Genomic DNA, 17,019 nt, shown 5'->3' on the forward strand with positions numbered 1-17,019 from the left:
AGAGGGAAACCTTGACATTTTGGGTGCTCTGCCAAATGCTAAGAAAAAAAAAAAAAAATATATATATATATATACACACATACATATATATATATATGTATGTGTGTGTATATATATATATATATATATCGGAGAAGGCAATGGCACCCCACTCCAGTACTCTTGCCTGGAAAATCCCATGGATGGAGGAGCCTGGTAGGCTATAGTCCATGGGGTTGCTAAGAGTCAGACACGACTGAGCGACTTCCCTTTCACTTTTCACTTTCATGCACTGGAGAAGGAAATGGCAACCCACTCTAGTGTTCTTGCCTGGAGAATCCCAGGGACGGGGGAGCCTTGGTGGGCTGCCGTCTATGGGGTCGCAGAGAGTCGGACACGACTGAAGCGACTTAGCAGCAGCATATATATATATACTCCCATTCAATTTATTGCTATGTGCCACAAAGTATGTTTGGCCTGGTGCCCAACACTGAGAGACACATGACCTGATACTCTAAAACTCTGAGCAATTTCCAAGTAATAGCAATCATCAAGAAAATCCGTCCCTTTTACAGCCCTATAGGATTGTGGCTTTCCCTTTCAGTGGTCCCTACAACAGCTCAGACTCCACAAAATCTCTCAGGAGGAGTCGGTAAAGTGCCATTGTTTCAACAGGCCAACATGAGCCTATATATTCTTATGTTGTTCATATGACCTTATCTTTCTGCACAATTACACTTGATGTTCACATTTTCAGGATGACTGCATTTTATCAATTCATGGCACGGTTTTCTGTTTAATTATGGAGCGAGGTGCTTTCTTCTCATTCTTATTCTGTACATTTGAGACCCAATTTTATCTTTTCAAACATTCTCTTGTTTATTACACATTTTTCTGATAACAAATGAAATCAGGCTGGTATATGACTCTCTGCCTTTCCTTCCCTCCACCAATTCTATTTACTGTTCTGCAAGCTAGTTGTGGCTCAAGGCAACAATTCTAAGGCTCCTTTACTGGAGAGAAAAGTCTGATTGCAACGGCCAGGTTTACTGTTCTATCACTGCCCTGTAGACTTCACAGGGGACTCTCAGTGGATTGACTCCTGCTACCCAGAGTCAGAATATTTACAATTGGCAATAAACTAGACTGTGCAGTAGCTGGAAACCATAAAAATAGAATGCCCTGCATAAATAGTTTTTCTTTATCTTAATACTGAATAAAATACTATAAAGCATTTCATTCAGAAAGTCTTGATGTAGAACCTATTTTTTTCCCCAAGGCCCTAGACTGGAATTTAAGAGAATCAACACTCTCTGAAGGAAAACTTCTTGAACAAGTCGTAAAGTTTCTGTGTACAGACAGAAGAACTATTCTCAATCTTCATGTACCTGTTTCCTAGATGTAGAAAACGCCTACCCTTCCAGCAGGGCCCTGTAACTGTTGACACCTTGCAGACCTAGTGGAACTGTCCAAGAGGAAGATAGCGGAATGTGATGGACTGAATGTTTGTGTCCTTCCAATTTTCCCATGCTGAGGCCTTAATGCTCCATGTGATGGTATGTGGTGATGGGGCCTTTGGGAAGCAATGAAGTTTAGATGAGGTCATGAGGGTGGGTCCTCACGATGGGATTGGCATTCTGCTCTCTGCGAACTGGCCCTCTGTGAGTTAGGAAGGGGTTCTCACTAGGAACTGAATCTGTAGGCACTTTCATTTTGGACTTCTCAGCCTCCAGAACTGCGAGAAATAAATGTCTATTATTTCTATGGTCTATAGTATTTTGTCACAGCAATCCAAGATGATCAAGACAATGTTATTTTTGTAGTGATTTGCCATTTGAGAAGGGCTTTTCTTGATGTCACGTCACTTAATCCTGAGAGCAATCTGGTACAGAAGGCATCAGAGCCCAGTTTTACAGATGAAAAAGCAAAGCATCAGAGAGAGACTATGTAAGCTGCCAAGGATCTTTAATGGTGAGTGGGGGCAGGATTTAAACCACATTTGCCCGTCTCAGATCCACTGCTTTCAGCACCACATTACTCTTAGAATGAAATTAAGGAGAGCCATTCTTAGGTGTTTGTCTCACAAACATAAAAGAAATAATCATCACTGTCATAATCCTTGTCATCATTATCCACTGCCCAGGTCTGTCTGGTAGGCTTCCAAAGCTTGAGAGCTTTCTTTCCAAATCCCATAATCCCCACATGGAGCTAGGCTGGGTGGACTTGACATAATTACCACCATGTCTAGCAGCTACAGAACAGTCTTCATGGGTTCTTTTTCCTTTCAGTGTGTACAGGGAGGATCAAGGGCACACATTGGTGGTCTGCCATTTTCAGGGGAAGGGGAGCTTGGACATTTGTTGGGGTGTCTGAATGAGATGGTCAAAGCAACCTGTGATCATGTTTCATAAAACTTTCATTCTAAGGCTTAAAAAAAATCCTACGGTGGGCAGCTCCAAAGTGCTCCCCAATGATCCTTGTGTATGTGTGCTAAATTGCTTCAGTCCTGTCCGACTCTGTGTGACCCCATGGACTGTAGTCCACTAAGGTCCTCTGTCCATGGGGATGCTCCAGGCAATAATACTGGAGTGGGTTGCCATGCCCTCCTCTAGGGGATCTTTCCAACTCAGGGATCAAACCCATGTCTCTTTACGTCTCCTGCATTGGCAGGCTGGTTCTTTTCCACTAGTGCCATGTGGGAAACCCCCAATGATCCTTACCTCCTGCTATTTATGATTTTTGGAGTCTCTCCTTCCTCCACTTCACTGCATCAGGGCTGATCTGTGACAAATAATTTCCTAGAGAAGGAACAGTATGAATTCTGAGGCTAAGTTACAGGGATACTCAAGCAGTCCCATGGAGAAGTTCATGGAGAAAAGAACCAGCTAGACAGCACCACCTCACAAATGATGAGTGAGCCTCCCAGAGAGTGACCCCTCCAGCCCGTCAAGCTTTCACATGCCTATAGCCCCAGGTGCCTAATGTCTGCAGTCTCATGGGAAATCCCAAAACAGAACCACTCAATCAAGTCACTAGTGATTTCCTGACTTAGAGAATCTGTGAGAGATAATAAATGATTGTTGCTCTTTTAAGGCATAGAGTTTGGGGGTTATTTTGCAGCAACAGGTAAATACAAACTCCCTTTCTTCATTTGAGTGGAGTAAGCCCAGCTCAGTCCTTTACATATAAAAAAGTCACAAGCCATTAATCCTGTTTACTTCATAAATGTTTCCCTTAAGGAAGGTATAAAAGAATAGAGACTAGTGGCCAGCAATTTGTTATGTCACTTCAAATTATTAATGAGGATATTTGGTAAAGAAAGAAATTACAGATCTCAAATAATCCCAACACTCTTTCAGTGCCTGAGGAGAGCCGAGATAATAGTAAAAAGGAGCAGTCCATGGAAGATATCTAACCCTTGGCATAGCTTCATCTAAACTGTATAGTATCAGCAGGGAGTAATATTCTTCCTTAGGCCCAGAGGTACCCAAATATAAAAGAAATTTAGGTTTTCAGTTGCAATGCCCTATTAGGCCATAAGATGAAAATGTTAGTGTATGAAAATCTGGAATTCCTCTGGTGGCTCAGATGGTAAAGAATCTGCCTACAATGTAGGAGACCCAGGTTTGATCCCTGGGTTGGGAAGATCCTCTGGAGAAGGGAATGGCTACCCACTCCAGTATTCTCACCTGGAGAATTTCATGGACAGAGGAGCCTACTCATTTATAGTTACATTCATTATATTTAGCTTTTAGAGTAGATGAATGGAACACTTGCTAATCTAAATCTTTTTCCTTAGAAAGAAACATAATGAAAAAAAAGCAATTAGTAGAAAATGGTACTTATGTTCATAATTGTAGCTACATCAGTTTAAATAGAGTATATTTATTTTTCTGATTACACACTTACATGAAAGACTAATGATTAAATATAGTCATGGCAATTAATTTGATTTTAAAGTCTATTCAAATATATTTTATATTAATTCTCATAAAATTTAAAAAATGAGATACATTAAAATAGAATTATTTCATGATAGATGTTCAGTATTAGTTTCACACAATAAAGAAAAAAACACCTACACTTGTTTTTTGCAGGTAAAAATTGTAATGTCTGAATTGCAATTACTGAAATGGAGCTCTGAAATTCATTAAGATGTTAAAGATCATTTCCATTATTTAATATATATTTCCAGGTACCCTATAAACTGGATACAAAAGATAATTAAAGAAATAATGAAATTTATATATGAAGAAACACATGGCAAAATGAGCCTCACTGTGATAGTTAATTTTGTATGTCAACTTGGCTAGATGATGATACCCAGTTGTTTGTTTACACATCAGCCTAGGGGTTTTTATAAAGGTGCATTTTAGATATGATTAACATTTAAATCTGCAGACTTTGAGTAATACAAATCAGCCTCCATAATCATGGAGGGCCTTATCCAGTCAGCTGAAATCCTTAAGAGAAAAGACTACGGTGCCTAGAAAAGGAAAAAACTTTGGCCTACAAATGGCCTTTGGACTCAAGACTGTAGTACCAACTCTTCTCTGACTATCCATCTGGCTAGAGTGCCCTGAAGATTTCAGACACCCCAGTTCTCACAGTGGCATGAGCCAATTCCTTCAAATCTCTCACTCTTTTTCTCTTAATGTGTGTGCATTTAAATAAACATAAATATATAAAAATCAATACGTATGAATCTCTCTAGAGATATGTGTGTGTATATGTCTGTGTGTGTGTGTATATATGTAGAGAGAGTGAGTGCTGATTAATAAACTCACTACTTCTAGCAAGAAAAGCAAAAAGCAAAAGAGAAAAGGAAAGATATTCCCATTTGAATGCAGGGTTCCAAAGAATAGCAAGGAGAGATAAGAAAGCCTTCCTCAGTGATCAATGCAAAGAAATAGAGGAAAACAACAGAATGGGAAAGACTAGATCTCTTCAAGAAAATTAGAGATACCAAGGGAACATTTCATGCAAAGATGGGCTCGATAAAGGACAGAAATGGTATGGACCTAACAGAAGCAGAAGATATTAAGAAGAGGTGGCAAGAATACACAGAAGAACTGTACAAAAAAGATCTTCATGACCCAGATAATCATGATGGTGTGATCACTCACCTAGAGCCAGACATCCTGGAATGTGAAGTCAAGTGGGCCTTAGAAAGCATCACTACGAACAAAGCTAGTGGAGGTGATGGAATTCCAGTTGAGCTATTTCAAATCCTGAAAGATGATGCTGTGAAAGTGCTACACCCAATATGCCAGCAAATTTGGAAAACTCAGCAGTGGCCACAGGACTGGAAAAGGTCAGTTTTCATTCCAATCCCAAAGAAAGGCAACGCTAAAGAATGCTCAAACTACCGCACAACTGCACTCATCTCACGTGCTAGTAAAGTAATGCTCAAAATTCTCCAAGCCAGGCTTCAGCAATATGTGAACTGTGAACTTCCTGATGTTCAAGCTGGTTTTAGAAAAGGCAGAGGAACCAGAGACCAAATTGCCAACATCCGCTGGATCATGGAAAAAGCAAGAGAGTTCCAGAAAAGCATCTATTTCTGCTTTATTGACTATGCCAAAGCCTTTGACTGTGTGGATCACCACAAACTGTGGAAAAGTCTGAAAGAGATGGGAATACCAGACCACCTGATCTGCCTCTTGAGAAATTTGTATGCAGGTCAGGAAGCAACAGTTAGAACTGGACATGGAACAACAAACTGGTTCCAAATAGGAAAAGGAGTACGTCAAGGCTGTATATAGTCACCCTGTTATTTAACTTATATGCAGATTACATCATGAGAAATACTGGGCTGGAAGAAGCACAAGCTGGAATCAAGATTGCTGGGAGAAATATCAATAACCTCAGATATGCAGATTATACCACCTTTATGGCAGAAAGAGAAGAAGAACTAAAGAGCCTCTTGATGAAAGTGAAAGAGGAGAGTGAAAAATTTGGCTTAAAGCTCAACATTCAGAAAATTAAGATCATGGTATCTGGTCCCATCACTTCATGGGAAATAGATGGGGAAACAGTGGAAACGGTCAGACTTTATTTTTTGGGCTCCCAAATCACTGTAGATGGTGATTGCAGCCATGAAATTAAAAGACGCTTATTCCTTGGAAGGAAAGTTATGACCAACCTAGATGGCTTCCCTTGTAGCTCAGTTGGTAAAGAATCTGCCTGCAGTGCAGGAGACCCAGGTTCATTCCCTGGGTTGGGAAGATCCCCTGGAGAAGGAAATGGCAACCCACTCAGTATCTTTGCCTGGAAAATCTCATGGACAGAGGAGCCTGGTGGGCTGCAGTTCACGGGGTTGCAAAGAGTTGGGCTTGACTGAGCAACTAACACTAACTAAGATAGCATATTAAAAAGCAGAGACATTACTTTGCCAACAAAGGTCCGTCTAGTCAAGGCTATGGTTTTTCCAGTGGTCATGTATGGATGTGAGAGTTGGACTGTGAAGAAAGCTGAGCACTGAAGAATTGATGCTTTTGAACTGTGATGCTGGAGAAGACTCTTGCAAGTCCCTTGGACTGTAAGGAGATCCAAGAAGTCCATCCTAAAGGAGACCGGTCCTGGGTGTTCATTGGAAGGACTGATGCTGAGGCTGAAACTCCAATACTTTGGCCACCTCATACGAAAAGTTGACTCATTGGAAAAGACCCTGATGCTGGGAGGGATTGGGGCAGGAGGAGAAGGGGATGACAGAAGATGAGATGGCTGGATGGCATCACCAACTTGATGCACAAGAGTTCGGGTGAACTCTTGGAGTTGGTGATGGACAGGGAGGCCTGGTGTGCTGCGATTCATGGGGTTGCAAAGAGTCGGACACAACTGAACGACTGAACTGAACTGAACTCCTAGCAAACAACAACACTGGAATAAAGGATTAATAATAACAATATAGACTATGTATTAAAATCCTATTTTGTAGTAGGACTGAGAAAGTGCTATTTTGTTTAGCCCTTGGTATAACATCAAGGTCCACTGCACCAAAACTTTTACTATTAGACTAGTTGGACTTCAGAAGATACAGAAAACAAAATATAGTGCAAAGCTTATATACTCATTCATCAATGTGTGTCTAAATGCACCTATAACATATTGCAAGTTGCCACTGGTGGGGGTTCTGGGGAGCGGTGCTAACTCTTCTTACATCCCTTACATGTAAACCAAGTTTCAAGCTCTTCCTTAGGTCTGCTTTGCTTTTCACTCAGCACCCTATCTCTATGTAAGCTTATTCACTCCAGGTAACTTCCAAATCTGTCTAGAAATGACTTCATTCCTGAAGCCCCCTCTTGTTTTTCAACTATTTCTCATTCTGGTCATCGTCTATATCTTAAGCACATTATTTTATCACCCATAATCAACTCCTTTTCCTGAGTTCTCTCTGGTTATGATATTACCATTTTTCGAAGCACTGAATCTCAAAATCTTTCAAGGCAAGCACTCTCTTAGATCTTCAGACATCGAATCAATGTCCTAATTCTGTTAATGCTAGGTCGACTGGATATCTTAATTCAGTTCTTTCTTTTCACTCCAATGCCCCTGTTCTAGCTCAGGCTCTCGTGGCTCCTAACTGCTCTCACGGACTTTGTCTACTGCCTTATCCTCCCTGAACTTTGTGCTCACACATATACACACACATACTCCTATAAATTCATCCATTATACCATAGCTAACCAAGTAAGTCTAATTACATATTCTCCTATCATTCTTTCCTGATACACTCTTTCCTCTTCAGCTTCTTCCTCTTCTCAAAATCTTAATCAAATGTAGAATTTTTAGACAAAATTTAACCTCCAGGTAGCATGCCAAGACCCTCTCGTTCAGATCCAATTTCCCTTTCTCTTGTGTGATCTCTCTGCATCTCGTAATACTTCTCTACTGAAGTTCTTACCCTAGATTGCCTTGCCCAGATACACTTGTCCAAATACCCATATTTGATTTTGAGCTCTTTTAAGACAAATGCTGAATCATTCCTCCCTATAGCCCCTCCATTACCTCTGATGTTAACTAACGCAGAGTAAGCATTCAAATATTTACTGAACTGAATTCCTTGGTTGCCAGCGGCATCCTGGTGGGTGTGAATTTTGAGAGCTGCTTGTAATAGTTATAACAGTTGACAGCAAGTACTGGATGTCAAAAGAAGGAAATTGATATGCTTGAATCCACTTCTTCTAAAATAAGCAACTCTCTATTAGACAATACCTGAGAGGAAGATATTGGCTGGCATTTCATTAGCAATAGAGATTTCATAAAAATGTGGAGAATAACAAAGTCTTTTTATTTCACCATGAAGGATTTCTTACATTTGGCTGCAGCAATGAATTATGGGTTGACAAAGCTGCTATAAAATTGTCACTTAATTCAAAAATCCTGTGAGTGTATTTTCATTCTTGTACAGTAGAGCATTCTCCTCTCTACAGCCCTGTACACCAGCTCTTTAAGCAATGTGATACAAATTCATTCTCTTAAAATTTATACAAAGTCAATCTGGACCACTTTGCAAAAGTCTTAGCTGGGAAAACAATTTGAAAGAAACAACTCTCTCTTAAGACTTGGTATTTTGTTTTGAAGTTCCTAGGGCTTCCCTGATAGCTCAGTTGGTAAAGAATCTGCCTGCAAAGTGGGAGATTCCTGACCCAGGAATCAAAGATTCCTGAGTCAGGAAGATCCACTGGAGAAGGCATAGGCTACCCACCCCAGTATTCTTGCACTTCCCTTGTGGCTCAGCTGGTATCTGTCAGCCCACAATGTGGGAACCCTGGGTTTGATCCCTGGGTTGGGAAGATCCTCTGGAGAAGGGAAAGACTACTCGACTACTCACTCCAGTATTCTGGCCTGGAGAATTCCATGGGGTTGCAAAGAGTGGGACATGTCTGAGCAACTTTCACTTTCACTTATGGTTTCCCCTACATATTCTCCCAGCTCCAGTTTTTCTGCATCAAATTCATCTCATCTTGAGTGTATCTACCATTTAATGAGCATCTAGTATATGCCAGGTCTTCAGTTGAGAAACATCACATAATTTTATCTTTATAATCACCCTACTAGCTTAAGTATCATCATTAACCCCACATGACAGATGACAGAACCATGGCTTAGAGAAGTGAATCTACTTGGTCAAGATTGAACAACTAGTACTGTGTACATTTCCAAGACGTGTAAGTGACAATTCTATAATTAGACATGCAAATGCATAGAACAGAACAATATAAATGGGAGAAGTAAAACACTATATACAGATTATAGAAAACTGAGGTTACTCCTAATATTTTAAGTTTTCAAGTAAATATTTCTTTGTATTTTTTGACTAGAAAGCCTTTACTATTTGATGTGCCTTAGGTTTCAGAATTACATAGACATCAGTTTAAATCCTAGAACCTCACATGACATCTTATTAGGACTGTAGGCATGTTACTTAAGCTCTCTGAGCTTCAGTTTTCTGTCTCTATAATAAAACCCACCTCCTAAGGTTAGAGTAAATATTGAAATAGCTTACATAAATTGCCTTGCTTTTTGTATTATCACTCACATAAAGGTTTTCTCAAATATTTGTTTAATTCTATTTATATAGATTATTCCATCTTTTCCAAAGCAACTTTCTTCTTTTGATCTTCTAAAACTCTTTCTCCATTTTTTAAAAAGAAAGGTAGATGCAAAAATCCTTAATAAAATTCTAGCAGTCAGAATTCAACAACACATTAAAAAGATCATACATCATGACCAAGTGGGCTTTATCCCAGGGATGCAAGGATTCTTCAATATCCGCAAATCAATGTAATATACCACATTAACAAATTGAAAAATAAAAGCCATATGATTATCTCAATAGATGCAGAGAAAGCCTTTGACAAAATTCAACACCAATTTATGACAAAAACTCTCCAGAAAGTAGGAATAGAAGGAACATACCTCAACATAATAAAAGCTATATATGACAAACCCACAGCAAACATTATCCTCAATGGGGAAAATTTGAAAGCATTTCCCCTAAAGTCAGGAACAAGACAAGGGTGCCCACTTTCACCACTACTATTCAACATAGTTTTGGAAGTTTTGGCCACAACAATCAGAGCAGAAAAAGAAATAAAAGGAATCCAGAATGGAAAAGAAGTAAAACCCTCACTGTTTGCAGATGACATGATCCTCTACATAGAAAACCCTAAAGACTCCACCAGAAAATTACTAGAACTAATCAATGAATATAGTAAAGTTACAGGATATAAAATCAACACACAGAAATCCCTTGCATTCCTATACACTAATAATGAGAAAACAGAAAGAGAAATTAAGGAAACAATTCCATTCACCACTGCAACGAAAAGAATAAAATACTTAGGAATATATCTACTTAAAGAAACAAAAGACCTATATATAGAAAACTATAAAACACTGGTGAAAGAAATCAAAGAGGGCACCAATAGATGGAGAAATATACCATGTTCATGGATCGGAAGACTCAATACAGTGAAAACGAGTATACTACCCAAAGCAATCTATAGATTCAATGCAATCCCTATCAAGCTACCAACGATATTTATCACAGAGCTAGAACAAATAATTTCACAATTTGTATGGAAATACAAAAAACCTCGAATACCCAAAGCAATCTTGAGAAAGAAGAATGGAACTGGAGGAATCAACCTGCCTGACTTCAGGCTCTACTACAAAGCCACAGTCATCAAGACAGTATAGTACTGGCACAAAGACAGAAACATAGATCAATGGAACAAAATAAAAAGCCCAGAGATAAATCCACACATCTATGGACACCTTATCTTTGACAAAGGAGGCAAGAATATACAATGGAGAAAAGACAATCTCTTTAACAAGTGGTGCTGGGAAAACTGGTCAATCACTTGTAAAAGAATGAAACTAGAATACTTTCTAACACCATACACAAAAATAAACTCAAAATGGATTAAAGATTAAAAAATCTAAACATAAGACCAAAAACTATAAAACTCCTAGAGGAGAACGTAGGCAAAACACTCTCTGACAAAAATCACAGCAGGACCCTCTATGGCCCACCTCCCAGAGTAATGGAAATAAAAGCAAATATAAACAAATGGGACCTAATTAAAATTAAAAGCTTCTGCACAACAAAGGAAACTGTAATCAAGGTGAAAAGACAGCCTTCAGAATGGGAGAAAATAATAGCAAATGAAGCAACTGACAAACAACTAATCTCAAAAATATACAAACAACTCCTGCAACTCAATTCCAGAAAAATAAACGACCCAATCAGAAAATGGACCAAAGAACTAAATAGACATTTCTCCAAAGAAGACATACAGATGGCTAACAAACACATGAAAAGATGCTCAACATCGCTCATTACCAGAGAAATGCAAATCAAAACCACAATGAGGTACCATTTCACACCAGTCAGAATGGCTGCTATCCAAAAGTCTACAAGCAATAAATGCTGGAAAGCGTGTGGAGAAAATGGAACATTCTTACACTGTTGGTGGGAATGCAAACTCGTACAGCCACTATAGTGAACAGTGTGGAGATTCCTTAAAAAACTGGAAATAGAACTGCCATATGACCCATCAATCCCACTGCTGGGCATACACATCGAGGAAACCAGAATTGAAAGAGACACGTGTACCCCAATGTTCATCGCAGCACTGTTTATAATAGCCAGGACATGGAAGCAATCTAGATGTCCATCAGCAGACGAATGGATAAGAAAGCAGTGGTACATATACACAATGGAGTATTACTCACCCATTAAAAAGAATACATTTCAATCAGTTCTAATGAGGTGGATGAAACTGGAGCCTATTATACAGAGTGAAGTAAGCCAGAAAGAAAAACACCAATACAGTATACTAACACATATATATGGAATTTAGACAGATGGCAACGATAATCCTGTATGTGAGACAGCAAAAGAGACACAGATGTATAGAACAGTCTTTTGGACTCTGTGGGAGAAGGCGAGGGTGGGATGATTTGGGAGAATGGCATTGAAACATGTATGATATCATATGTAAAAGGAATTGCCAGTCCAGGTTCAGTGCATGATACAGGATGCTTGGGGCTGGTGCACTGGGATGACCCAGAGGGATGGTATGGGGAGGGAGGTGGGAGGGGGGTTCAGGATGGGGGAACACATGTACACCTGTGGCAGATTCATGTTAATGTATGGCAAAACCAATACAATATTATAAAGTAATTAGCCTCTAATTGAAATATATATATATATATATATATATATATATATATATATATAAAGAAAGGTAGTGAAAAAATCAGACAGTTTGTAAAGAAAGTGAAGTGGCTCGGTTGTGTCCGACTCTGCAGCCCCACGGACTGTAACCTGCAGGCTCCTCCACCCATGGGATTTTCCAGGCAAGAATACTGGAGTGGGTTGCCATTTCCTTCTCCAGGTGATCTTCCCAACACAGAGGTGGAACCTGGGTCTCCGGTGTTGCAGGCAGACTCTTTACCATCTGAGCAAGAGATCATTAAATACTTTAAATGTTTTCCCCTAAGCATTCAACGGGGAGGGAGGAGGGAGGAGGGTTCAGGATGGGGAACACGTGTATACCTGTGGCGGATTCATGTTGATATATGGCAAAACCAATACAATATTGTAAATTTAAAAAATAAAATAAAATATAAAAAAATAAAAAATAAAGTCACAACAACAACAACAACAACAACAACACCCGATCAGATTATAATTAAAACAAGAGATAACATTCACTGAGCTCTTACTATGTTTGGGATCTAAGTGCTCTTCATGTAATACCTCATTTAATTCTCTTAACCTTGAAGTAGACAGAAGTAATCTTATTTTATAGAGGAGAAAACTGAGATCCGATAGTTTACTGAGATTAGTTGTTTGTTCAGGGTCACAAAGATAGTAAGTGGCCAGCCCAGGCAGCTTGCCCTTAATACCTGGATGTGCTATTGCCATAGATCACGGGTCCCTAACCTCCAGAACCTAATGTCTGATGATCTGAGGTGGAGCTGAGGTAATAATAATAGAAATAGAGAGTGCAATAAATGTAATGCACTTGAATCATCCTGAAACCATCCCACCCAGCAATGTTTGTGGAAAAACTGTCTTCCATGAAACTGGTCCCTAGTACCACATAGGTTGGGGACCGCTGCCATAGATCTTTAAAATGGCAATGGTGGGGGTTATGGAAGAAGAAGTATAAAAGCAAAGTTCTCAAATACAAATGTCAGATAAACCATGTTCATCAATATTATTTAAGGAATAAACAGAACAGTAAAAGAGCAGTTCTTTTTTTCCATATCCTCCTCATTGTTATGAGAGGTACTATGGTACTAAGATTTGCAGTAGTAACAGATATACACACGAGTTTCGCATATTTCAGAAACCTCCAAGGGAGCAATTTTAGAGCCTTCTTATCTGTTTTTGGTCTCCTGACCTAGCACTTCTGCAGAAGAAAATGACCAGGAATGGTTGATACATTCAGCAACCAAAGGAGTCATGGAAAATGAACAGTTTAAACATCAGACAGAGCGAGGGGAATTTTTCACCTGACTGCTTTTAGAATGAAATTTACACTTTCACCTTGATTATTACAACATGATTTCCATCAATATAATCACCTGAAAACAACAGATACCATGGAAACAGTTTTATAGAGTGAAACATGGCTGGTATTATGCAGACCCAATTAACTTGAGATTTTAGCATGGGTATTACCAGGACAGAAGAATTGCTTTTTACTGGACTTTTCTCCTGACAGAATGTAATAACTATGCATAGATTTTCCCAACTGTTCAAAGTTATGAACTGGGATTTACCAAGGAGGGACACATGTTTCAATATAGTATTATATACTTATGAATATTTTTCTTTACTTAGCTGATTCCTTTTTAAGTATTTCTAGAAGCTTCAGGGCAATAAAAAGGGAATAGTGAAATATTCAAATAAGAAAATACACTTTTATGAGCTAGTATTTTATTTCTACACATTCCCTGAAAACCAAATCTATACCAAGAGAAATTCTATTTTGAACACGATTGAAACTTTATGAGTATTGAATTTCCATCCTATTTTATTCATTTCAAATGGAGAGATAAACTGAAGTATAGCAAGGCTGCAAATGACATTGTTTAGATAAACATATCTTGTCAGAATTATCCTGGTACCAGCAATAGAGGCTCCAGGAATATTTAGAACTAAGATTCCGGTTTAGGCTCTTAATAAGCAACATGACAAGTCTCAACAGGCACTTGCTCTTAAGAAAATGCTTTATTGGACCATTTGGGTTGGAATCTTTCCACTATGCTGAAAATATTCATAAAGGTATTCATTTCTAAAAGACAAAAGCTAAGAAAAGCAGAACTATTCAAATCACTGGATATTAGCAGAGATACACAAACCTGCCCTCTGGTCACTCAATGCTAATCTACATCATGAAAAAGTGTAATACAAGATCTAAAAAGGATTGCAAGGGATAATGGAAACTGTTTAGACAAAGCTGAATGGATACTGTAAAATAGATTAGTGTTATTTTCCTCTTAGAGGAAAAATGAAGTTATTTTTCATTAGAAAAATAACAAATGACTTTCTATATAGTGTGTTCAGATTTTCATAAACATCTTAGCCAAATTTCCATATTTCTTAGGCAAGAAACAGAGTACTTAACTGTGTAGTGGGGATTCAGTCTCATAATTCATTCATTAAGATTCACTCTTTTGGGCCTGTGTGTCTCAGCCTGGTGAGGGAAGCCTTATGGTTTTACTATGAGGGAGGAACACTCTGTCAGTTGGACAGCTATCTATGTTGGTCATTACAAGGCAATTTTGCTCTTGTATGGCTGGTTATAGAAATGACATCCTATACATTACACATAATTATAGAACTTAAGCACATTCTTCCTATCCAAACTAGCTGTGAAAGAGACTGACTAGCTTCTTACTAAATTAAGTGCTCTTTTTCCTGGACTCAGCGTTGGATAATATTTTCCAGTTTCCCTTGCAGTTAGATGTGGCCCTGTGACAAATTCCAGCCAACAGATTATGAAGAAAGTAATGTGTACGACTTCCAGGCATGGCTCATAGTAAATTCCAATGGTCAATACTGGTTCCTCACCTGCCCAATTAAATGCATAACACTTTGATGTTCTATGTTAGAAGGGGTTTGGGTCCCTGAATGAATTCATTATGGGCTGCTTACTGTGGAATACACCAGAATAAAAAAGTCAACTTCTACTGTTCTAAGCTACTAAGATTTACTTTACTTGCTGTAGTGGCTGCTGCTGCTGGTTAGTCCCTAAGTCGTGTCCAACTCTTTGTAACCCCATGGATGGTAGGCCACCAGGCTCCTTTGTCCAAAGGATTTCCCAGGCAAGAATACTGGAGTGGGTTGTCATTTCCTTCTCCAGGTGATCTTTCTTACCCAGGGATAGAACCCCCATCACCTGCTTGGCGGGTGGATTCTTTACTGTTGAGCCACCTGGGGAGCCTGTTGTAGTGGCTACTGGCACCTAATAATACATCAACATATATCCAAATACATTGTTTGATCAACAATAAAGAGTTAAAATTTCAAAATCAAGAAGAGTCTATTTTAATTAATATTCACTACAACTCAAAGAGGAAATGTCTTCAGGAAGTGAATCTAAACATCCATAATTGCAGATTGAAATAGTCTTTAGTCCTAGTCCTAGTGATTAAAGTCATTAACAAAAACAACCAAACAAGATGTGAAGTGGTAAACATTTTAAAAGGAACACACTTCTAAGCCAGAAAGAGACATTTGCAAATTCCAAGATCTGCTCTTTGCTTGTTTTGTTAGCATGAACAATTTGATTAATCATTCTCTGAAACCGTTTCCTCATCTATAACATGGGGATTATGAAATTTAGCCAACAGGATTTTGTAAAGATTTTATACATACACATCTCATATACTGCCTGATACATGGGAGGCATTCCACAAAATAATAGCTATTAACACTATTTACCTAATAAATGCAAGCATGAGTACTATTTTCTGAATATTAAATGTTTCTTTCAAAATATTAACCAGAGCTTTTAATTCTTGTTACTCTTTCCCCTCCCCCAACATATTGGCAGCCAGACACTCTGTTTTTTACTTCTTTAGGGAAGTGTTGACACAACAGAATGTATATTATGAAGAGATAGACTCTTGGTTTTTAAGTTTCAAAAGCCTAGGCCTGGTGTAGGACAAAGCTTTAGAAGGAAAAAAAGAATGATTAAACAAAGGTTTTCCCCTTTCCTGCACTAGAAAACACTCCTCCGCATGTGGGGAGGGACATAAGGGGGCATTGCAGGGGAAGTAAGACAATTTAGTATCAGTATGTATCCCTGGAAGGAAGAGAGGGGGAAGGAAGGGCGGAAACCCAGAGAGATCCAAGAAACTTTGCTAGATGAGGTGACCTCAGCCTTATTTCTAAGAAGAGCCTTTGAGAAAAATGTGATGGAGAGCAGTTTCCTTTACTCTCTCTCCTCTCTAGCCCTCTTTCTGACCCCATGCACAGTCACTCTGAAGCATCCTGTGTAAAGAAAGTATGTGCAATGTCTAGGCAGGTAGACCTTAAAAAACCTCTCAAAGTTCCCACTACCTCCCCTGCAGTGTGGCATGAGGAATGGTACAAAGATCTCTGATATTACACAATGAGGGCAACCAAGCAGCGGAGAGACATCCAGATCTGAAAGTGCCACTGCAGACAGGAAAGAAAAAAACGGTCCTGGAAGAAACCGCCTCCTTGAACCAACAACCAAGGATATGAGGGAGAGAACGGCATCTCCGTGGATGCCAGCCCAGATACATGACAACTGAGGAGGAGGGGATGTTCTGCCACACCCATGCTCGCCACTCCATGCTTTGCAATGACATAAATCTGGGTTGATGAATTTTATCTTTTATCTATTTCCTGGAATTACATTCGGTTATTGAAAGATAACATTATGGACTGAAAAACCTTAGTTACAATAGTCTCAATATTTTTATAAACATAATGGAGGTGTATGAACTTAAGTCATCACAGAAGCTTTTCATACATCTTTC

At 39.0% G+C, this 17,019-nt stretch overlaps 1 protein-coding gene across 20 annotated transcripts in view; it reads right to left on the minus strand.

Annotated features, from left to right (window-relative positions):
- The window catches only part of DMD (dystrophin), a 2,667,987-nt gene that overhangs the window by 636,271 nt on the left and 2,014,697 nt on the right, over nt 1-17,019 (minus strand). The window lies entirely within an intron of this gene.

The sequence above is a fragment of the Bos grunniens genome, chromosome X, assembly GCF_055505025.1.
Source record: "Bos grunniens cultivar Pamir isolate PY7600 chromosome X, Bosgru_T2T1.0, whole genome shotgun sequence".
NCBI lineage: Eukaryota > Metazoa > Chordata > Mammalia > Artiodactyla > Bovidae > Bos > Bos grunniens.